General features: G+C 42.7%; 1 protein-coding gene and 1 pseudogene across 1 annotated transcript in view; one reads left to right on the forward strand and one right to left on the reverse strand.

The window, feature by feature from the left end:
• SGPP2 (sphingosine-1-phosphate phosphatase 2) overlaps positions 1-25,564 on the reverse strand; it is a 143,124-nt gene that overhangs the window by 100,747 nt on the left and 16,813 nt on the right. The gene's annotated exons all lie outside the window — the stretch shown is intronic.
• On the forward strand, positions 14,162-15,037 carry LOC108532654 (putative homeobox protein NANOGP8; annotated as a pseudogene).

Raw genomic sequence — 25,564 nt, forward strand, 5'->3', positions numbered from 1 at the left:
TTAAGAAATTTGGTGCTTCTTTTAATAGAACCTATCCCTTAAAGTTTTGATTCCACTGTCCTTTTCTGAAAGACTGGGCTTTGGCAGCATGCCATCACATACCACAGAGATGGAATCGCTGAAAAATAAACACTCCCTCCAAGTTAGTAGAAGACACCAACTAACATGTTAACACACCAGGTACACACTAAGCAATGCCCAACATTTAAAAAAGAATTGAAGGCCAGGCGCAGTGGCTCACACCTGTAATCCCAGCACTTTGGGAGGCCGTGGCAGGCAGATCATGAGGTCAGGAGATCGAGACCATCCTGGCTAACATGGTGAAACCCTGTCTCTACTAAAAATACAAAAAATTAGCCAGGCATGGTGGCACGCACCTGTAGTCCCGGCTACTTGGGAAGCTGAGGCAAGAGAATCGCTTGAACCTGGGAGGTGGAGGTTGCAGTGAGCCGAGATTGCACCACTGCACTCCAGCCTGGGTGACAGAGCGAGATTCCATCTAAAAAATATTTAAAAAGTTGAAAACAGCAAAGTTTTTCCAAACAGGGGTCATGTCTACATAGAACATTCATTCACTGTGTATGCTTCAGTGATGTAAGGTTGACAATAAACAAGACTATTTTTAACTTATTATTTTTAAGTAGAGATGCAGTCTCACTATGTTGTTCAGGCTGGTCTTGAACTCCTGGCTTCAAGCAATCCTCCTCCTTTGGCCTCCCAAGGTGCTGGGATTTCAGGCATAAGCTACCACACCCAGGTAGCAAGACTACTTCATTTAGCAATAAGTGCTATGACAAAATTAAAGCAGGATAATGGGCTACAAAGTGATCTATGTGTGTCTGGGGATGCTCGCCACAGAGGAGCCATTTGAGCTGAGACCTGGATAAGGAGAGGCGTTGGTTCTTTGGGGGTCTGTGGGTCAGAGAGAGAACCCTTAGTGAAAGGCCTCGAGCAGGAGGCAGCTCTGCTTGCTGGGACATGTGTGAAAGAGACAGAGAGGAGATGATGTCAAGAGCAGACGTGAAACCCAGCCCAGACTTGGGACTGAGACTGGAAGGAGCAGAAAGCCACAGGAGGGTTTTAAATGGGAGCACAGCTGGATTTACTCTGGTGAGACTAAAACAAATATTGGCTCTGAAACAGTGGGATGAAGCTCTGCTTTAATTCTTTTGTTTTTTGATTTCTTAAACTTGTTGAGAAAATATCATTAATTCCCAGTTCTGAACTTAAAAGCCACTGGGGTGAAATGGCATCATTTCTACCATGAGGGAGACCTGTGGTGCCCTGAATTCACAAATCTATTTACTAACCTGGCCCTGTCACTTTTAATTACTCTCATTTTTTTTTAAGAGAATCGAGACTTTCCAAACTATAAAGAAAATTAATTGATGATTACTCAGGAAGCCTAAGAAAGACTGACAGTGTCCCTTGAAGGAGAAAAGAGAAGGAACAAAAATGTACAAGGGTTTCTTCTTTCATCTTCAAATGCAGATAGAATTACAAGTTGGGTGATCTAGCCGATGTCTAAGCAGCACTCAGGTGATTAAAATTTCAGGATGGCGAGACTGCACGTCAATAAAATGTAAGGACAACTTCTTGGAGTCAGAGAGCTTGATAGGGAACTGCACACTCATCACTGTCACCCGCATACTGGGCGTTTGTCGGGATCCCTCTGCTGTGCCCAAGGATAAGAGGGTGGGCTGAGGGGACTGAGGCCAATGTGGCTTTGATTTTACAGTGAAATTTCAGTTGTAGTCTTTTACACAATTTGAACTGTTTTCCTCTTGATAATCTATCATATTTCAGCTCATCCTCTGAACACCTAATATCTTTTCTTCCTTTTCCTCAAGGTGAACCAGGACTACAAATTAAGAAATTCTTGAAATTGTGAGACAGTGACCCATGGTGGCAACAATGCTCTTCTTGACTCTAGAAAAGGGTCTTGTAACTAGAAAAAACACTGCCTCATCATCACTTAAAACCCTGTGCCTGGGCTGGGTGCAGTAGCTCACACCTGTAATCCCAGCTCTTTGGGAGGCCGAGGTAGGAGGATCGCTTGAGGCCAGGAGTTTGAGAACAGTCTGGGAAACATAGTGAGACCTGTCTCTACAAAAAAATTTAAAAATTAGCCAGGTACAGTAGCACACACCTGTGGTCCCAGCTATTTGGGAGGTTGAGGTGAGAGAATTGTTTGAGCCTGGGTGGTGGAGGCTGCAGTGAGCCATGACCATACCACTGTACTCCAGCATGGGCAACAGAGTGAGACCCTGTCTCAAAAAAGCAAAAAACAAAAAACCTCTGTACTTGAAGGACACAGCATTTGCTTAGGAACCAAATCCGGGCATAGGATAAGTAGAGGGTTAGAAGCGAGCCTTTATGTGGATAGGACAGCAATTTGCAGTCATCGTTTCAGAGACCAGAGATGTGAGCTTCTGCTAGAGAATTTCTTCCACAGACAATAAGAGAAATTGGCATCGATACAAAGAACAGAAATAACCACTGCCGTTTTTAAAGAGGGTGGGAGAGCCAGCTGCCCTTTAAATAATCAAAATGTCTTAAGAACTTAACTGTTTTTCAAAACATCTTGGATCCGCTAAAACCTGAAACACATTGAACCGAACATTTTTCCATTTAATTGTTAAGTCCTTGTATGTGCGGGGGGTATTTGGCAGGCAGATGTTTCTGACTCATTTATATTAACTTATCAAAATGATATTTGGAAGAGCTGTATGATGTTCGAGAAAGAGTGTTATAAACTTCAGTTTACTTATTTTCATCCAGGCATTTCCCCTCACCCCAACACACACGTACAGGATTCAGAACTTGGGAGGGTTGATTCAGTCTATTCTAACCTGGCAGCGTGTCCTCACCCATCCCTACCTCCCTTCAAAACACATTTTCTGAAGCATTAAAACACACGGCCAAGATGTAAGAAAGTTATTCAGGCACATACAAAGTTTTTTCTTTGATAATCTTTTATGTACCAAGATTTTAAAAGCAAATAGGTAAATCACAAAAAAACAAAACTGAAGTCTGACAAATTTATCACCAAAGTCAAGGTGGTTTTATCCAAGGGCCTTCCCACTTCCCTCGTTATTTATTTGGGCTAAATGGGCACAAAATGTTTAGCTTGGAATTTTCCTTCAAGACAGTCATATTAGTAGGTGCATGTGTACATGGAGAAGGAGGCTGAAGCCAAACGGTATCTTCATGCTACCCCTCCATTTCTTTCTTTTGTTTTTCTTAAAATAGAGACAGGGTCTCACTCTGTAGCCCAGACTGGGCTCAATTCTCAAGAGACTCTTCTGTGGCACCATGACTGACTATCTTTTTTTTTTATATTTTGTAGAGACAGGGCCTTACTATGTTCTTGAACTCCTGGCCTCAAGCAATCCTCCTGCCTCCCAAAATGCTGGGATTACAGGCTGCTATGCTCAGCCTCTTCCCCATTTCTTGAATCCAGCCCTTTGCTTTTCAGAGCTCTAAAGGAATCCAAGATGGTAAAGACAGTGCTTGGGAAGGATTTTCCTTTCTTGATGCATCCCAGTCCCTGGGGTGACTGCAGACATGTGGTAGTGGATATCCACGATTAGGCAGGGATGGAACAGACTAAGTGGGGACATAATGGAAGGGGGAGGACATTTTGCCGAGACAGTCTCGCTGTCTCCACGCACCTCCTAAAGTCTTGTCTACACCAGGAATTCTTGAGAAGTTTCACCAATTTCCGTCACATTTTCAAACTGTAGTTCCCCAATGGGAGGCTGTCGCTGAGGAAGTTTAGAGCCATTCGTCACAATAATAAACTCAGGAAAAGCTTTGAAGTTGGGCGCACACACATGAAAGAACATTAAGAAGAAAACCCTGCTGGGTGGGAACAATGGTCCTTCCCACCCAGACTGCCTCCAACCCTGCTTGCTTTGTGCTTTGAGAATTTTTTTGTTTCTTTTTCTGATTATCTGATTATCATGTTTTTTTTTCTGATTAACATGTTTTACTTGAGAACATCATGGAAGTTCAAAAACTATATAAAAATAAAATCAAAACTGCCATTGTCCCACCCCTCAGACAATCCTCTGAAACACTCCCTGTGTTCTCTTTACTATGCATAATCGTGAGTGCAGGTGGTGGTATGTATCTTAATGAAATTGTGATTGTGATTAAGATTGAAAATCTTAAATTTTAAAGTATTATTACATTGTGAGCATTTCTCTAGGTCCCTAAATATTATTTCAGACCATTCTTTTGACTGAGCTTAACTTTTTACCTGTCTAGATCCAGTTTTGCTGCGTTTCACTTCCTCATCCACCCATTCTCACAGCAGATCCAACAGCTGACCCCGACAGCAAACAAACCCATCGGACGACCAGTGTTGACACGAGCATGAGTCTTGTCACCCAAGAGTCTTCTAACTCCCTGCTTACTCCCTGCTCATTTCTGCTCTAACATGAGTCTTGTCACCCAAGAGCCTTTCTAGCTCCCTACTCACTTCTGCTGGGGTACATGGACACCCCATCCCCACGGACCTCTCTCTACCCTGTGCATTCCTTAACCTGACCAAATAGACATCTGTGTTGACCATGTTCCCTGCCACCACCTGCTTGAATTTCTTGGGCTTACGATGTTTGCTTATGTTGTTTTCCTGAGGACCCAAGATCTCCCTGCTACGTTTTGCAAAAGCTTCAAGCATACCCTTTAAGGCCTCTCAAGGGCCACAGCTCAGAGATACACTGCTGAAGAAATAAAGAATGACCTGGGGACAGGCATGACTCATGACGGTCACTGTGCTGAGGCAGAGGGACCATCCCCTAACACATCTCACACAGGTAAAGCCAAGTCCTCTACAATTTGGAAGTCACACGGGTTTGTACACAAGATGGAGACTTCCTTTGTTGGCTCCAGCCAGCTCTGGTTGAGATAAATGAATATGAACAGAACCTGAGAGAAGGTCCGCAACCCCTGGGCCATGGACTGGTCCCATTAGGAACCAGCAGGAGATGAGCAGAGGATGAGTGAGCATTACCACTTGTGCTCCACCTCCTGTCAGATCAGTGGCCCCATTAGATTCTTATAGGAGCACGAACCTATTGTAAACTCCACATGCGAGGGATCTAGGTTGTGCACTTCTTATGAGAATCTAATGCCTGATGATCTGTCACTGTCTCCCATCACCTTTAGATGGGACTGTCTAGCTGCAGGAAAACAAGCTCAGGGCTCCCACTGATTCTACATTATGGTGAGTTATATAATTATTTCATTATATTAATATATTACAATGTAATAATAATAGAAATAAAGTGCACAATAAAGGCAACGTGCTTGAATCATCCTAAAACCATCCTCCCACCTGCCCAGTCCATGGAAAAACTGTCTTCCATGAAACTGGTCTCTGATGCCAAAAAGGCTGGGTACTGCTGCCTAAGAGGGTCTGGGTGTCATCACCAGCCTTGGGACCAACGCTGGACCTGCTAGGTAACTCTGGGGAAGTCTGAACTTACAACTTCACCTTGCAGTGGGTACAACACCAGCTTCTTTACTAAGGCATTTGGAAGAGGAAATGGAGTTGCTTATGTAAATCACATGCTACCCCATCAGGCACACAGCATGTGTTCAATAAATGGCCATTGTATTTGCATTATTTCTATTAACAATGTAAATCACAAGACAATGTCAAAAGAAAGTCCAGTTGGAGTAGAACACAGAGGAGAGAAAGATGGTAAAAAGATTCCATAAACAGCCAAATGTGGTGGCTCATGCCTATAATCCCAGCACTTTGGAAGGCGGGAGAAGTGCTTGAGCCAGGGGGTTCGATGCGGCAGTAAGCTGTTACGATGCCACTGCACTCCAGCCTGGGCAACAGAGTGAGATCCCATCTCTAAATTAATTAACTAACTTAAAGAGATTTTTTTGAAAGGCATCATGAAGGGAGAGGAAAGGAATTCACCCTGGAAGGAAGACTCAGATTTTAACAGAGAAGGGAAAGAGGGACATTCCAGCAGAAAGGAACAGCAAGAGGAGAGGCATGGAAGCTGCGAGGCACTGTGTTCCTGAAACAGTACATGGTCCACGACAGAGTAGCTGGGGTTTGAGGGATTTATAAAGGCAGTTGTAGGCAGCAGAGCTAGAAGTGGAAGCCAAAGCCAGGGAGGAGAGCCCTGGAGGTCGTAATAAGGAGGCTGGGTTTACCACTTGGGTAATAGGGAGCCTTTGAAAGTGCTGGAGCCAAGAGATGCCATGATCAGAAATGTGCTGCTATAAACATCACCACTGGATTCGTATTCTTGTCTTTTCTAAGTAATTTAGCATTGTTTTCAGATTCAAATGTGTCTTAAGAAAAAGTTGGCCAGGTGCAGTGGCTCACGCCTGTAATCCCAGTACTTTGGGAGGCCAAGGCAAGTGGATAACCTGAGGTCAGGAGTTCAAGATCAGCCTGGTCAACATGGTGAAACCCCGTCTCCATTAAAAAAAAACAAAAAAAATTAGCTGGGTGTGGTGGTGGGCACCTGTAATCCCAGCTACTTGGGAGGCTGAGACAGAAGAATCGCTTGAATTTGGGAGGCAGAGGTTGCAGTGAGCCGAGATCACGCCACTGCACTCCAGCCTGGGCAACAGAGTGAGACTCCATCTCAAAAAAAAAGGCAGTCACAGACATGTTGCCATGAAGCTCAACCGCTTATGTCGTGTTCTCAGGGGTTTTATACACAATGCAGCCTCTGCCATCCACAGCCCAGCAGCCCCACTGGAGCCTCCCTGTGCTCCCACCTAACATCTAAAATAACAGCTGGCACTCAGGGAGTCTCATGGGTCATCCTGGAAGATGAATAAAGCTTGGTTTCTGTGTTTGGCCTTAGCGCTGCCATGTGGGATCTGACGATACAGTTATTTAGCAAGAAACCACAGGAACAAAAGCAATGTGACAGAACCCAGAGAAAGTGAGTCCTTCTGTGGATGTCAACTGAATGACACAGGTTGTGCAATGCCCACCCCGAGCAAACTTGGAGGCCCTGGGTTTTGACTGAGCCCCATCACCGAGGGTCGCACGCTTCAGATTCCTGCTCTGTAAACAGGGACTGTGGTTCCTATGCCCAAGGAGACAGAGCTTGTTAAAAATACCAAAGTGTGGGAAATGTGGTTCTCATTTCTTTTCACAAGAACACAGTTTCCAGAAAGTGCTGTGTGACCAGAACCAATGACCCTGACGCATCAGCAATGGTCAGAGGAACATGGTTTTGCATCCTTGATAAAGATGGGAACCAAAGTTGAACAACTTGCAGTATCTCAGCTTTATAAGGAGGACAGTGAATCAGGAAGAGCATGGAGTTGAAGGCCAGAAGGGAGAAAATAAATGTACAAAGTCCTCACAGCCCTCATTTCAGAATGGTAGACAGAGGTCCATGTTCACAGAGCCTCTGCCCACTGCCCGTCTCTGTCTCTCTCTCTCTGTCTCTCTCAGACACGCACACACACGCCCATACATGCACACACACATGAATGCAGGCACACCACTCTCCCCATGCTTTCTATGCTATCATGGGACCCTGCCATACTAAACCAGTTCATTGTCTGAAATGGAGGCTGCTTTGGTTAAAACAATGACTTCAGCACCATGTGTCCTTGTTCTTTAAAATGTGGCTTCCATGCTAGGTGTGGTGGCTCATGCTTATAACCTCAGCACTTTGGGAGGCCCAGGCAGGCAGATCATTTGAGCTCAGGAGTTTGAGACCAGCCTGGCCAACATGGTAAAACCCTGTTGTCCCCACAAAAAATACAAAAATTAGTCGGGTGTGGTGGCATGTGCCTGTAGTCTTAGCTGCTTGGGAGGTTGGGGTGGGAGAATCACTTGAGCCTGGGATGCGGAGGCTGCAGTGAGCCAAGATTATGCCACTGCACTCCAGCCTGGGAGTCAGAGTGAGACCCTGTCTCAGAAAAATAAAAAAAGAAAGAAAGAAAGAAAGAAAGAGAGAGAGAGAGAGAGAGAGAGAGAGAGAGAGAAAGAAAGAAAGAAAGAAAGAAAGAAAGAGTGTGTCTTCTAGACAAGCAGCATGGGGACTCCTTGAGAGGAATTCAGAATTTCAGGCCCTACCCCAGACCGGCAGAATCAGTGGGAATTTTAACCAGATTCCCAGAGTGATTCTCTTGCACATTAAAGTTTGAGAAGCACTAACCTACATCTATAGAGAAAACAAAATACCTGGATGTATTGAGATTTTGCTGTTCTATCTGGGCCTACTTAATGTGTACACATGTATAGGGAAACCACTTCAAAAGTACGAAAGCCCTCAGTGAGGAAGAGGCAAACTAGAGAGACAAAGTCGATTAGTGCTTGCTCTGGGCTGCGGGTGAGGTGAGGGAAACAGGAATGCTTGCTAATGAGAATGGGTTTCTTTTTGGGGTGATGAAAATGTTCTAAAATTGATTGTGGTGATGGTCACAATATACTAAATTGCGAATATACTAAAAACATAGGTAAATTGTATGGTATGTGAACTGTATTTCAATAAAGCTTGAAAAATTTTAAAAGCACTCAGAAGCCTTAGAAATAGCAAACTGAAAACTTCTGACTGTAAAAGAGACCAACCGTAGAGCCAGATCTTAAGGATGCATTAAAGGCCATCTCATCTTTTCATAACTTCATACATAACACATATCAATAACTTATTTTTCTCTAAAACAGTATAGGACATTTTAGCCCTCTAATAAGTGACTGCTCTGCTGTCCTGGATTGGTGAAATTTTATCAGGGGAATGTTAGGGAGCAGAGTTTCTTTCAACAGAGGCACTGGGCCAGGCACGGTGGCTCACACCTGTAATCCCAGCACTTTGGGAGGATGCGGCAGCAGGATCGCTTGAGCCCAGAAGTTTGAGACCAGCCTGGTCAACACAGTGACTCCCTATCTCTACAAAAAAAAAAAAAAAAAAGTTGGGCATGGTGTCACTTGCCTGTAGTTCCAGCTAATTGGGAGGCTAAGGTGGGAGGACCACTTAAGTGGGAGGTCGAGGCTGTAGTGAGCCGTGATCTCTCCACTGCACTCCAGGCTGAGTCACACAGCAAGACCCTGCTGCAAACAAAAACAAAACAAAAGACACAAAGAGGCACTCAATGGTCGCTGGCTCCTGGACTTTCTGATTTAGGCCCCCTGCTCTGACCCTCCTCCAGCCATGTCCTTTGCCATGAAGCAAGAAAAGACTTTCAATTCTCTAGACCATTCATTGGCAATTCCAGCATTTCCTACCCAAATGCCTGAACGTGCATCCCAGGCCCGCATAGGTCTCCGCCCCAGGTCTACCCTCCCTGGGGTGGAGGACGGCACAGATGTGCACTACCCTAGACTGGAGGCCTGGCCGAGGATGGCTGTTCATGCGGGAACACAGACCCAGACAGAGTCCTTCTGTAGTCCTAGACAGTAGACAGGCTGCCTCCCTTACTTTGCTATTTATTTATTTATTTTTAATTTTTAAAATCTCTAGGCCAAGAATTCTAAATTTGAATCTAACTTTTCAGGCCACATGAAGACACAGACGGGAAGATAGGAGGCCAAAACATTATATTTAATGGTTTGTTAGTTTAACAAATAACTTTTAAATATTTTGACCTATGGAATCTCAATCTACATTTGTATGTTTACCTTAAAAGCTTGCACTTTAGAGGTTGCCTGATTGATTTTTTCCTTCTACATCTGTCAGGTAATAAGGGAGTATTTCTGGTCTTCTCTGGAATATGCCATATTTTATAGGCCAATATTAATGCATAGGCCTTACGCATTAAAGGCCATCTCATCTTTTCATAACATCATACACAATACATACCAAGAATTTATTTTGGCTCCAAAACAATATAGGAAGTTTTAAGACAAGAAACATCTTAAACTTGTTTACCTTCATGTATGCCTCATATTTGTAAAACATGGTAGTTAAAAAAATAATAAAACAGGAAATGAACAATAAAAAACTACTGACTATTTTACAACGTTAATAAAGTTTAAGGCTCCTCCTGGGCTACTTTTCTCCTTATGAAGGATGGAAAAGCAAATCCTCTAGACAAAAATGCAAGGCTCTGGATATTTTGTTTTCTTTTTTTAAAATAACAGAAACAGCTTAAACGGAACTTGGGGAGGGCAGGGCTTAATGAGTTTAACCATGAGAGTTGAGAGTCTTTCATGGCACTTTGATGCTTCTTAACAAATAGTTCAGGCACATAATCCTAGAAAGGGTGATTTTGTTACTATTGTCACACGTAACCCATAAGTGCAGAAGGAGAGATAACCTTACTTTATTGCCCTCTTAAAATATTCTGCTTTGGGAATTATTTTTATTTGTTGTGAGTTGTGAAGCTGGGGCTGAGGTTATCACTTGCCTTTGCCTTCCATGAGCATATGGATGTCACCCACATGTTGACAACCGGATTAACTCCCACTCAGATCCTATTCTGCCCCAGAAGATGCTCAGAATCTGCCATCCATCCTTTATTTTATTTTATTATTTTTTATTTTATTTTTTTTGAGACAGAGTCTCGCTCTGTCACCCAGGCTGGAGTGCAGTGGCGTGATCTTGGCTCACTGCAACCTCCACCTCCTGGGCTCACGCCATTCTCCTGTCTCAGCCTCCCAAGCAGTTGGGACTACAGGTGCCCGCCACCATGCCCGGCTAATTTTTTTGTATTTTTAGTAGAGATGGGGTTTCACCGTGTTTGCCAGGATGGTCTCGATCTCCTGACCTTGTGATCTGCCCGCCTTGGCCTCCCAAAGTGCTGGGATTACAAGCGTGAGCCATTGCGCCTGGCCGCCATTCACCCTTTATGCCTCTTGTCATCTAGATTCCTTGTGGGAACTCTCCAGCTTTTTCTTTGTACTGAGGATTAGGTATAAATACCATAAATATGCTTCAACATTTCAATGATTTTAGACACTGGGGAGGTAGGATAGTTGGGGAAAATGACCTCAGATAAGACTATGAATTTGTAAGTTGCCATAAAGCTGTGCTATTCAATATGGTATCCATATGTGGCTATTTAAATTTAGTGTAATAAAAGATCCAGTCCCTCAATAGTACCAGTTGCATTTCAAGTGCTCAATAGCCACGTGAGGCTGGTGGCTCCCAATATGGACAGTGCAATACAGAACATATCCATCATCACACAAAATTTCCATTAGATGTGTAGAATGGGAGGGTCTGAGTGTTTTCTCCATAATCCCAGTCAAGCTTTCTTTTACTTACTCCAGGATCAGTACTATGATTTCCTATACCATCACATTTTTTGTAAATTAAAGCAATTTATTATTAAATTATGAAAGCAGATAATAGTGATAGTTGCACAGCTTTGTGAATGTACTAAACACCTCTGAGTTGTGTACCTTTCTTTATATATTTATGTATGTATGTATGTATGTATTTACTTATTTATTTTAGAGACAGGGTCTTGCTCTATTGCCCAGACTGGTGTGTAGTGGCACAGCCATAGCTCACCATAGCCTCAAACTCCTGGGCTCAAGCGATCCTCCCACCTTAGCCTCCCAAGTTGCTGGGACTACAGACACATATCACCACACCCGGGGAATATTTTTTAATTTTTAAAAACTTTGGTAGAAACGGGGTCTCGCTCTAAGCCCAGACTGGAGCACAGTGGTTCAATCATAGCTCAGTGAAGAATCAAACTCCTGGGCTTCCAAAGTGTTGGGATTACAGGCATAAACAACTGCGCCTCGCCGAGCTGTACATTTTAAAAGAGTAAACTTCATGGTATATGTTATATCCCAAGTTAAGAAAAGAAAGCCTAATTAGTCAAATATCAAGTAATAATTTTATAAGCACCTTGTCAGGTATCGTACAGAGCAGCCCAAATGGTCTTATTCAAATGAAAATCAAGAACCAATTCATTTCCGAAAACAATCTCCATCCTCCAATGGCTCCCAATCATGCTCAGAATAAAGTCCCAATGCACAGCCATGGTCAAGGACTGAGATCTGACCTCTGCTCCTCTCTCCTGCCTCCCTGCTTCTTCTTTTTTATGTTCCAGCCACTCTGGCCTTTGCTTACTGCCTCTTACTCGAGCATGTCTTGCACACTCCACCCTCCCGAGCTTTGTCCTAAGCATGCTCTCCTCCTGGTTGACTCCTTCACATCTCTGAGATTCTATCTCCCCCACATGTCTCCATTCAGAGATGCCCTCTCTGGTCCTTACCTCCCTGACTCCATGTCATGACCCTGTTCTATCTTCTTCACAGCTTGTAGCTCATCTGAAATTCTCTTACACCTTTTTTTTTTTTTTTTTTTTAAGAGATTGGAGTGGTGGGAGTCTCATTATGTTGTCCAGGCTGGTCTTGAACTCTTGGGGTCAAGCAATCCTCCCGCCTCCACCTCCCGAGTAGCTGGGATTACAGGTGTAGCCCACCATGCCCAGCCTAATTCTCTTACTCTTGTACCTGTTAGTATTTTTCATCTAATCTAGACTTCAAGCTCCTTGAAGGCAAGGATGCTGAGGACCTTGTTCCTGCAGAATTCCTGTCATCAGCACAATGGCTGTTGTTCTGTCCACCACGCAGTAAGCATTCAACAAATGCTTGTTGTCTGAAGAGACAGAGAAATAAAAGCAGAGCCTGCCATTAGCGCACACACTGGTTAGAAAGTAGCCATCTACTGGTTCTTAATGACACCCAAGGAAAATATACATACCTGGACTCCACTCCTAGAGCCTGATTTACTAGAGCTGGAGTGAGGTCCAAATTGGCCTGTTTTTTAACACCTCTACTGTTTGGTCCAGTTGCCTCATTTTCAGAGAAGGGAATGAGACTCACACGTGCCTGAGTCTTCAGCTAGTCAAGCAGAAGACTGCTTGCCAAGTCTAAGAAGCTCAGCTATCCAGGAACGAGTCCATGTGTGTTTCTGGTCCTCCATCACACTGTATCTGTGAAATCCCTGTGGTTCACACTAAGGAAAATCAATTTTGACCCATAGGTCTGAAAGGGACTTTCATAACAGATCACTTCAGAATTTATCACAAGATAGAGTCAAGTTATTCCTGAACTCATTCCTTCTTCACCCAAGCTCTCCTATTATGGTATTGAGGTTTTCACCTTGGCAGAGAGCTGTAAGCACATTTTACCTTGGACGCTTTTCTCCAAAGTCAAATCCAGACAGAAGATATAAAACACTGAACATCAGCAATGGGAACAGTGTCTCTCAAGAGCCCCCTGAGTCATATTTTCCGTTATCTTTTGAGAAAGATAAAACCACCAGGTTCTCCTCTCTTTATCTTCAGATGCTGGCAGGTTAGAGAGAAAATTTTCTGGTTTGTATTGGCAAAAAAAATCATGAAGTAAACATGCTTCAATTTTTGAAGGATTCCAAAGGACCTCCTTGCTAGAGAGGAAAATTAAATGGTAATTGTTAACAAAAGAAAAAGATTACAAAATGCATCTGCGCTTTCGGAAATAAACCAAATGTTCTCTAGCACACTTATCGAAAGAGGCAGGTCAGCACCATGGTTAAGAACCTGGGTTTCAATCCTTGCTTTACCATTCACTAGCTGTGTGGCCCTGGACAAGTGAGTTAATCTCGCTGTGCCTCAATTTCCTCAACTATAGAACATAAAATACAGTTGACCCTTGAACAATGCACGGGTTAGGGGTGCTGACCCCTGTGCAGTCAAAAATCTGCATATAACTTTTGGCTTCCTAAACGCTTGACTACTAATAGCCCACTGTTAACTGGAAGCATTACTTATAACCTAAACAGTCAATCAACACATATTTTATATGTTCTATGCATTATATACTGTCTTCTTATAATAAAGTAAGCTAGAGAAAAAAATGTTATTAAGAAAATCGTAAGGAAAATATATTCAATATTGATTAGGTGAAAGTAGATCATCACATTTTTTTTCTTGTCTTCATGTTGAGTAGGCTGAGGAGAAGGAGGAAGAGGAAGGGTTGGTTTTGTTGTCTCAGGGGTGGCAGAGGTGGAAGAAAATCTATTATTGACATTTTGCTGGACTGAGCTGGTTGCCTCCTGTTGTTGTGGAGCTGATTTTCTTCATCCCAACTTCTTGATACTTTCACTTCTGGAGGTCATATTTCTCTAAGATCTTCCAGAAAAATGTCTTAACGTTGCCTTAGCCATTTTTTCCAGTCCAGCTCTTAAATTTTTTCCTTCTCTTCCCCAGTAATAACATGAGTATGGATCCAGCTTGTCCCCAAAGCCTGCCTTGCTTCGAAGCATCTGATTGTAAAGAATCTTCACTTATGCCTGTGATTTGTGGGCCTGTAGAAAACTATCCATCCTTGCAAATGTCTCCCGCTGAGATGTCTCACACTGAGACTGTCTCTCCTCTTCCTTCTTCCATGGATCTGCTTATTCAGGAGAGCCCTGATTCTCTCACCAGTCCCAAAGGCAAACAACCCACTGCTGCAGAGAATAGTGCCCCCAAAAAAGGAAGACAAGGTCCCAGTCAAGAAACAGAAGACCAGAACTTTGTTCTCTTCCACCCAGCTGTTTGTACCCATTGATGGATTTCAGAGACAGAAATACCTCAGCCTTCAGCAGATGCAAGAACTTTCCAACATCCTGAACCTGAGCTATAAACAAGGGAAGACCTGGTTCCAGAACCAGAGAATGAAATCTAAGAGGTGGCAGAAAAACAACTGGCCACAGAATAGCAATGGTGTGACTCAGGCCTCAGCACCTACCTACCCCAGCCTCTACTCTTCCTACCACCAGGAATGCCTGGTGAACACGACTGGGAATCTTCCAATCTGGAACAACCAGACCTGGAGCAATTCAAGCTGGAGCAACCAGAGCCTGAACATCCAGTCCTGGGGCAAACACTCCTGGAACACTCAGACCCAGTGCACCCAGTTCTGGAACAATCAGGTCTGGAAAAGTCCCTTCTCTAACTGTGGAGAGGAATCTCTGCATTCCTGCATGCAGTTCCAGTCAAATTCTCCTGCCAGTTTGCCTTGGAAACTGCTTGGGAAAGCCATAATGTAATAAAGCAGACAACTACGTATTTTAGTACTCCACAAACCATGCAACCTGAAGATGTGTGAAGGTGAGTAAAATTGATATTACTCAATTTGACTCTGGGCACTGACTGAATCCTTCCTCTCCCCTCCTCCCCTCCCTCATAGGATTTTTCTTTCTTGGAAACCACATGTTCTGGTTTCCCTTATGCCTATCCAGTCAATTTGATGGAAGGTGGGGTACGGCTGGAGCCTAATCAGAGAGGTTGCTTTCTTTTTTCCTATTGGATCTTCCTGGAGGAAAGACATTTTAATAACCTTGGCTGCTAAGGACAACATGATAGAAGCTGTCTCTGGCTATAGATAAGTAGATCTAATACCAGTTTGGATATCTTTAGGGTTTAGAATCTAACCTCAAGAATAAGAAATAAAAGTACAAATTTATGTGAAAAAAAAGAAAATCTGTTGTTAGTGATCCCACACAGTTCAGATCCATGTTGCTCAAGGATCAGCTGTACTTATTTTACAGAGCTGCGAAAATTAAATGCATCGATGCATGAGAAGCATTTAGACAGTGCCTGACATACAGAAAGTGCTGAGTAAATAAAAGTTCTTGATGATAGTAATAATGATGACTCCACCCATCAGCATTAAACAACTGCTAGGCAATGAGTTTCCATGTATCTCTGCTACCAGGCTCAGTAAACATGAAAAAATATTTTTATATTTATAGATCTTTTCCCTTCTCTTCCTTCCTTTGATTAAGAGTTTGACATTTGTCTTTCTTTACTTTTAGTCCCCTTGCATTGCCATCAATCTACAAACCGAGGCACAAAGCTATGGGGAGCCTGTGGTCAGTGGGAAAGTCTAGCAAGCGTCGGATACAAGGAAGGCTAGCTGGAGATGGCTGTGCCTCACAACACAGCCCAGGGCTCAGCACATCAGTCCTTCAGACATCTGCTCTGCAGTTTCTCAGCTAGCTACACAGAGCGTGTAGGGTTTAGGTGCTTTGGGCACAAAAATAATTCTGCACACACTTATGAGACCAGACAAAGAGGCAGCTGGGGCGTCTCATGTGTGGTCACATACTTTCTAAATGATTAATATGACTTTCAAAGTATTCACCATCAGTGGGGTAAGAAGTAGATTATATCCACCTGCCCTTTTTTAGGACATATGAAGAAACTAAGCTAATCATTTTACAGAGCACTTTTTTTTCCCCTTCAAAATATATCTCCAGATGATTGATTTCATAGGAACTTTGAAAACTGTTTCTGCAAAGTTTGGTTTTAGTGGGGAGTTTTGTTTGGTTAAGTCTCTGATTATAGTTTTTTTTTCTTTTGTATAGTTTTATTCATTTGCTACTTTTCATTAAAAGCCAAGAAATGGGGAAGGGAATGTTGGAATTCCAGTTAATTAAGACAATAAAATGCATTATCCATTTGGTCAAAATAAATTTTCTATATTATGAAGGAAATTCACAAAGAGGTTGCTGTTTAAAAATGAATATGAAGTAAACATTAAATAGTTAAAAAATAAGAAAATAAAAAGAAACCCATTACCCTGTTCATCCAGAGAGCTCTTGGAACTAAAGAAATGCTTTCATCGGAGTTTGAGTTCTAGGATGCATGGGAAAGCCAGTGAGAAAAGTGAGGCTCTCTTCCTGTCTTTCTCTCAAACATGACAAAGGCTTGGTACCAACCCCCTTTTCAAACCTCAGGATTTGGTCTGGGAGTGGCAGGGAAGATGTGGCATCTGAGGTAGAACCTCCCCTCCAGGTTCCCATTAGGTCGTCGGCCAGTTGTGTCTCCCTGAATGCACTGTTTTGTTCAAGAGAATGCACCATCAGTAAGCAATCCGATTCACACCTGAATCACTGCAGTTGCCAATCCTGGAAGAAACTGATCTTACTGCTTTTGGAGGTGGAGTGTGTCTACCTGCCTGAGGATAACAACTGTTTCACCCTCAGCTATGTCCAGTTGATTTCTGCAATGATACCGACAGAAACTAACAATATCTATAGAAAATGATAGCCTAATTGATGGAAAGAGAAAAGAAGAGAAAGATGATTATTTGGAAAATTTCCACAAATGGCTATGCTGCTGCTAAAAGGAACTTCAACAATGTTAAAGCCATTAGTCCCGGGAAGGGCAGACTCTTGAAGCTGCTTGGTGCAAATGAGAAGATGGATGTTATTCAGGCAATGGCTGATGTCACCTCCATCTGCCAGGCACGGTCTGCTAGTAAATAACGTGGGGTGCCAGAACAGTGAGTGAGTGCTTTCTTCGTCTCAGAGGAGGCAGAAATGTTTGATGCTGCAGGACAGAACACAGTCTATATTTCAGATTCTAGTTTCGCTTTAGTGGATGATTCCTTTCAGATTGAAGCACATGAAATTGACAACATTTGATTATTGTCAATACATAAAAATGTCATTTTCTTATGGTTCAGCTCATAAATGTAAATATATAGGTTTTCCATTTTAAAAGACAAATTCTGCCACCTCAAACCCGTGTCTGAACTTGGAGAGATGCTCATTCCCCTACTTGCTAGAAGGGCCAACAGACCAAGGTGACCTCACAGATCAGAGGCCACAAACAAGCGCCCTGCACATAGAATCATGACCCACAGATCTGTGTTCGCCTTGATACACACATAACTGGCTCTTAAAATATTAGTTGCCAGAATTTTAAAACTCCCCAGATTTCATACCGCCCTTGAAAATCAGCTTGGCAACAGTGTGCATTCCCACAGGCCTTGTGATAAGAAGTGGCTAACACGGTGAAACCCAGTCTCTACCAAAAATACAAAAAATTAGTTGGGCATGGTGGCGGGTGCCTATAGTCCCAATTACTTCGGAGGCTGAGGCAGGAGAATCACTTGAGCTCAGGAGGTGGAGGTTGCAGTGAGTTGAGACTGCACACTGCACTCTAGCCTGGGTGACAGAGCGAGACTTCATCTCAAAAAAAAAAAAGAGTTGGCTGACCAGAGCAAAGCCTGTGTCCTTAGGATGGGGCACGTGTTCTCCAAGTTTATCAAACTTGTAAACCTGACCATTTTTGTTTTTCACCTGGCCCAGGTGGTCTTTTCAGTCCTAGGTTAACTAAATGAATTTGTGTTTGTATGTCCTCACCTAAAATGGCAAAGCCTGCAATCAAAATGTCAAAAAGTGGATGATGTTTTGACCAGTTCACTGTGATCCCTTTTCCCTTCTCCACATAGCAGCCCCGCCCGCAATGTCTTAGAGAAGGTTCATTTGGTTACAAGGACCAGATGGGTAGAAAGGGAGAGACACAAGACAGAACGCACAGTGGGAAGGCAGCATCTGTACTAACCTCGCAAACAAGAACATGTTTTCGGAATCTCCACAGACGGGAATTCTACAACCTCTCTCTGTAATCCAGTCCTAATGCTGAGCAACCTTCACGGTCAGGAAATTCTGCCATAAATAACCCAAATCCTTCATGCAGCTTAAACCCATTTCCTCTTACTCGCTGCTCACTGGAGATGGGGAACAGCTGGTCACCGTTCTCTGTACCAAGTCCTTTGTCAACTGGATGATTGGATTCTGGCTCTGGACTGCTGTCATAATTAGGAGCCTGACCGGTTCCATATTGTGCTGTCTGCAAAAGCATGTAAAATGGGAAGATAAAATTTTGAGCATGCTGTGCTTCAGAAATATGCCATCAGGGGAACACAGTGCCTTATCATGTCGTCAGGCTGTTCACAATTTATAAACTTGTGAATGTGAGATTTCTGCATGGAAAAACGTGTCTTTCTGAGGCTAGCTCTGCAATGTGAGCATAACAGAAAATAATGCAAAGAGTTTCTAAACGCTACCAACAAAAACAACACAGTGTTTATTAAGCATTTCCTGTGCTCCCATTATCTGCCTTATCTCACATGCTCTTCACTACAACACAGTAGAAACTTTGCAGGTGGGGAAACTCAGTCCCATAGAGGTTAACTTGCCCATGTTCATGCGCCAACAAGTGGGAGAGGAAGTGTGCAAACCCAATCAGTCAGACTCCAGAGCCTGTGCTCTTTTCAACCATCCCTCCAGCTTGCACACAAAGCAGGTGCTGGTATGTCCCACGTGGCTCATGCTATGGTGGGGTACAGTCCTTTTGTCTGAACAATAACACTTGGCCAGCAGAGACCAAGAAGTCATGGTAAAAATCATGCATTGAGTGTTCCTGACGTAGAGCAAAGATAAAACTCCAAAGAGCTTTATGGTACAGAGCTTGAATTCTTCTCACCGAGTCCCATGAGAGACTCCAGCTCTCCACTTAGATGCAGACACTAAATGTTTCCCCAATTCCCAGCTGCATGATGTATTCCCAAGCATGTGCTTTGGAGTCCAACCTAGATCATAAGCCAGGTTCTGCCGAATACCACCGGGTCACTTGGGATTCTGGCTGGCCTGCCTCGGTGTCCTTGGCAATAAAATGGTGACAGCAGAAATTTCTTCGTGGTGTCAGAAATACACATGTCTTGCTCTCTCTATCCTCTTGTTTAACTATAAGTTTTCTTGCTGTGCTTATTTCTACTGACATTATTTGTTATGTGCCCCTCTGGTTATTTTTTTACCTCCTTCAGTAACCTGTGAGCTCAGCATTGACGAGGCTTTGCCTGTTTTACTCACCACTGTATTCCCAGTGCCTAACTCAGTGGCTGGCACATAGTAAACACTCAATAAATATTTGTAGAATGACTAGGTTCTCATTTAGGAAAATTACATGAATTAAATGAAACCATCTATGTATAACGTAGTAAAGCATAGTTCTTCTCACTTCTCATAGGGTTTTCTTCTTCAAATGGAATAATCTGTTATTTAACTTTTGTGCGTCGGATTAATCAACCTCTGTTCCCTCTGTGGTTCTGCAACCGTCACTCTAATCTTCTCTTTTATCATGAAGCCTTGGCCCAGATATCGGGGTTCTTTACTGCCTACAACAAAACCTCCTGAATGCCCAGTAACTCAATTTCTCAAAGCATAGCATACAGACACTATTAATTGCTTACCCGACACTACCCACTTTCTTGTGACTTGTTAGCAGAACTCAGACTCAGGCCAAACCTCAGGCAATAGCGCGAGTCAGTCTGGCAATTCAACTTCCTCCTTTCCCAACATCCTTTGCAATTAGGGGTGGCCACGACACTCAGTCTTGTCAGTGAGAAGTAGGGAGGTGCGTGGGTCAGGGGCAAGATCTCCTGGATATGCTTTTGTTTTCTTTATAAAAAGGATACAGGCAGCCATCCCTACTCCACCTTGCTCCTAGCTGGAACATGGTTCTGATGTCAGAAGCAACAGCAGCTATCTTAGCACATGAGGCAACAAGCCAACAGGCCAAACATGGAGGAGCATAAAGAAAGAGGCAGCTTGAGTCTCTGATGATATTGTGGAGCAGCTGAACAAATGTCAGCATCCACCAGCCTCTAACCTCTTGTTCTATGAGAAAAAAATAAAAATGTCAAGCAACTATTAACAGGGATTATGACACCTATAGCAGCAAAAATTTCTTTACTACTGAGTTTGCAGACTTCCTTTGTGACTTAATCTTTCTTTTTTCCATATTTTCTCATTTATTTCAATAACAACACCATGATCATGCCCCAGATCCTTCAGGCTCCAAATGTTGAGTTATGATTGGATACGAAGGACAAAAAAGGCATCCATCTCGGAGTCCTGTCAATCTGTTCAAAATGGCTCAATCAAATGAATATCTACATTAAATATTTATTCCAGTGTTTACATCAGCCAAAAATGGGAAGGATCTTAATTGGCTGGCAGAGATAAATCATGATGAATAATGAACAGCAAATTAAATAATGATTAAAGTTTTGTACATGAATGTTTATTAATGTGGAACAAAGCTAAAGATGGACTTATACATTAGAAAATTAAGCTGGAAAACCATATTTTTATTAAAGATGGATACAACCTATGCATAGAAAACATCATCTAGAAAGCTATTCCCCAGGATAGCAACAAGTAACCCTCAGGGTTCTGGGTACTCGGATTGACTGTTACATTTAAAACTTCTGACTATTTATAGTTCCTACATTAAAAACATACTGCTTGTGCAATAAGAAAAAAAGGTTTTCTTGGGATCTTTGTTTGTTTTGTGTTTGTTGTCTCTGACTCATCCCTGTCTCTCCACTCTCCTGCCATTACCAGCAACCAAGAAATCCAAGGTGACTGAAGTCACCACCTTCCAATGACTCCTCCACCTCTTATTTCTCACTATTTCAACCTATACCATACTCAGCTCCCTCATTACCAACACTCTTCAGGCTACCCCCTGATTTAAAATGAACAATGACTGGTTTCTCTAGGTATAAGCCCCCAGAGTGTTCACCTAGCATTCAAGGGCAGATTGAGTAGACCCGTGACTTTATTTCCACTCGTTCCTCTGCTCTTGTCAGTCCCCAAATGTTCCTGCCACATGACACATTTAATCCCACCTCTGGTTCTTTGCTCTGTAGTTCTGCCCTTCTGGAATGTTCTCTCCAACTCTTCTGACAATCCGAACCCTTTACATTCTGCAAAGCCCACTATAGCCTTTCTCATCAGCCTAGGTCAAGAAGGAAATTCCTGGGCTGGTACCCGGATGATGAGGTAGGCAGTAGATCCATCTAAGCCTGGCATTGGGAGGATTCAGAGGAGAGGATATCTAAGGCTTCTGGGTCTGCAGAGCAGGCACAGAAGAAGAAGACTTCACACCTAATTGCTAGTCGTCAGCCTTTTCCACACATCCTCCCATTGGGAACCACAGCTCTGTATGGTCTAATCATTCCAAAGTGATTCTGAGCCTCCCCTCTGGGGACTGCTGCCTACATCAGGGAGCATTAGACAGGGGCATCCTAGTCCTAAGGGTAACACAGTCCTTCTCCCTCAGGAACCCTGCCTGTTCTCCTTCTTTCTAGAATTTCTAGGCCAGGAGTACTGAATTCAAATGCCTACGTGGGTCAAGCAAGTGGTATGAGTCAGCAAAGCAACTGCAGGTGTGGGACAAGAGAGAGTCCTGGGGACTGAGGGAGTTGCTATGGCGCAAGGAAGCAGCTGGAACTGGAAAGCAACCTCTTATGATTATGCAGGAATGCAAACCAGTGCTGCTACAGCTCCCATTTTCTCAAAGAACAGAAGGCAGAAAGTTTAGAAAGGCTCCACTAGTAAAGCCATGTGTGAATGAAGTATGTCTGTGGTCAGTGCTTGGTCCAACAAGTCCTGGTTTGTGACCCCCAGCTCTGAGGTTCAAGGAGCTCCAAGTTCAGCAAGGCCAGGTTTCAGCAGCAGCAACAGCAATTAGTTACTATCTTCACCTTACGTGGGATGATCGTTACCCATAGGGGCTCCACAGAGGTGGCCTTATTCTCATAACTTTGCCCAGAGTCAAGGACCTCTAAAGGATCTTCTCTTCCTGGTCCCTGGACAGTTAACTGTCTCCTGGGTTGGGGTCTGGCCAGGGACTAATTGGAGTCTGGATGCCTGCATGCTCAAAGTTTTATCTTATTACCCATGCTCACAATTTATTTTCCCATCTTAAAATTCTCTTAGCTTACAATATTCTAGTGTTATGCATGAATCTATACTTCATATACTCTAATAAAAAAATTTCCAAGGACTTTTTTCCCCAAACCCAAAATGTATTCTTTTCTAAAGCCTGAGATCTTCTGCTGTACCTAGTTCTATGCTTGGTAAGTTTCAAATCCTCTTAACATTTCTATCAGGAGTCTTGGAGGCAACCGCACTCAAAATTGTTGGTTCGGTGTTTCCTCATGGGGAATCAAGGACTCTGAGAAAAAGAGATCTTGTTCAGATGAACTTTTAGAAAGAATTTGTCCTTTTCCCTCATATGTCCTGCTCACCTGTTTACCTGTCTCCACTAATGCACTGAGAGCTCTTCAAGAGCAGGGACCAGCAGGTGTATCCACCCCAGAGGGCTCACAGGCAAATCTAGGGTCTGGCACATTGTATCTGCTTGATAAATACTGGCTGAATATTAATTGTTTTTTTTCAGAATAAGAAACTCTTTAAAATTGTCCACAACTCAATAAGTGTAGATGAAAAGAAGCAGAACCTGGAAAAGCGTTTTTGTGGCAAATGATTGGGTGCCACAGACCACCAGAAGGAAGGACTGCCAAACTCCTACCATGTAAATCCTGGAAAACAATATGGCTGAATGCTTCCCTATGCTGCAATGCAACAATTTAAAGCACCTGATTAGCTCAAACTAGAGTCTACCCTTATGAAGTGGTATAAGAAAGTAGATCTGCACCATCTGTATGGTTCCAAGGTCCCTCGTCTCCCATCACCCACGCTCTACAACAAGAGAGGAATTTCTTCTTGGAAAAGACCTTGTTGGATTAAAATAATAGAAGTGGCATTAGTAGTAGTAGCAGCAACAGCAGCATTGGTGATGGTGGGATGGTAGAGACGATAGTAAAAATAACAATTTGAAGGCTGACTTGACATCAAATACCATGTGTTCACTTCCGCAGATGATCTTATTTGTATCTCAGAACTCTAGGAGGTATATGTGATTATTTCCTCCCATTTCACAGATAAGGAAACCAAGGTGGTAGAGGTTACAGTAGAGGTTACATGACATGTCTTAGATGTGTAAGAAGCCAAGCACCCTCTTAGCCTATGCACTGCCTCCCCTGCAAAATACAGCACAGACACGGAACACACAGACCTCTGTGAGGGGCCATGTGAGGCCATGAAGGATTCACTATAGCCAAGATCCCTGTATAACACAACCTAAGTCAACAGCACCAAAACCAATGCTTAAAAATAACAAACAAGTGGAAAACAAACAATATCTACTCTTGGCACAACACAGACCTGCAAAGAAAATACCAGGGAGAAGAAATGACAGGGAAGAGCAACAGGAAAGAAAATTATCAACATTCCTTTTCTCTGTGGTAGCCGCTCATAAATCCATTTCTTAGGAAGTAAAATAAGCTAAAGACACCTAATACTGCATGTTCTCACTTATATGTGGGAGCTCAACATTGGGTACACACAGACTCAAGGACGGGAATGATAGACACAGGGGATTTCAAAATGGGGAGGGAAGGAGAGGGACAAGGGTTGAAAAATGACTCATCAGGTACTGTGGTCACCACCTGGGTGATGGGACCGTTAGACATCCAGACCTCAGCATCAAGCAATATACCCATATAACAAATTTGCGTATGTACTCCATGAATCTAAATTAAATTTTTAAAAAATAAGTAAAATAAAGCTGAAATTTAAAAAAATATGATTCATGGGGCAAAGCCAAGAATCATTTCACTCCATGATGCAGCACTTCTGCCTCACCAGACAATTGCCATTCTGGCAATGCTTCCAATTTTAAGATTGTGACAATTTTTTTAGAGGAGGAAACATTAAAAATATCATTTTCAAGTATGGGTATTTTATAAAGGTCACTACAAGTAAATGTGACAATTACTCTGGAGGCATTCCTTACTATCATGTCATGATTCAATATTTGATCGTTCTGATTTCAGGTTTGTTCAGCGAGGCTCCACTCTGACTGATCTACTGACTCCTGCTGAGCTTGTGGTCTGAATCTTAATACTGAGGGCTATAAAACTGTCTGCTCTGAGGAAGGGTAAATTTAGGGGTCCCCTGGGACAGATCTTTCCAATGTTACACCATTATATTAGAGTGGATTCAAAAACCATTAGATACTTCAGAATTCAAATACTAGTACAGAAACACGTTGCAAAAAGAAACTTACATTTTGGTTTCTTAAAAAACATTTTAGATTCTTAGCCAAAAGAAACTCATTTAGTAATCACCTCGGGGACTGGGTATTTTATATGTTCAAGGATATTTGCATAATTAATCAAATTTTATGATACTGGTATCTAACATTCACGGACATGAAGATGAATTACACAATTAAATTGTTCAATGTTTTCTGTACTTATGAAAACATCACCCAATAAAGCCAAAAAAGGGAGAAGATAAAAGGTACTTTTAAAACACACTAGTATAAAAGTCTATCAGATAATATTTTATGTCCGCTATAAGTACGAAGTATTGTTATTTAATCCTACCTTAAAAATCCCTTTACTTCAACCACTGTCACCAGTTGAAGAGAAACCAAGATCCAACACAAAGCATGCCCAAGACATTGCCTGCAAGTGAGTAAATAGCTAAAACAAGGACCTACAGCAATTAAAAGAGATATTCAAAAGCAACTTTTAAAGAAACAACGGAAGACACATGCCAAAAATATACCAAAGGGAAGAGGAGATACAACATTCAACATCTGCTTCTCTTAAGATGTTCCTGACTTCTTTAAGAATATATTTTTTGCCCAAGAAAAGATCTTTTTAAGGCTGAAATCTTTCAGTGCAATTAGAAATTTCCATTAGTGCAAAAGAATACTATGTATTTTAAGTTCTTAGCATTTCATGTGGTTGCTTGGACAGAAAAGGAAAAGATAGACTGTAATTCCGTGTGGTGTCTTTATGCAGAGACATAGGGGCACTGTTTTGTTTCATTTAAGAAATCTGGGCGGGCGCGGTGGCTCAAGCCTGTAATCCCAGCACTTTGGGAGGCCGAGACGGGCGGATCACGAGGTCAGGAAA

The sequence above is a fragment of the Rhinopithecus bieti genome, unplaced genomic scaffold, assembly GCF_001698545.2.
Source record: "Rhinopithecus bieti isolate Rb0 unplaced genomic scaffold, ASM169854v2 scaffold_10315, whole genome shotgun sequence".
NCBI classification, from domain to species: domain Eukaryota; kingdom Metazoa; phylum Chordata; class Mammalia; order Primates; family Cercopithecidae; genus Rhinopithecus; species Rhinopithecus bieti.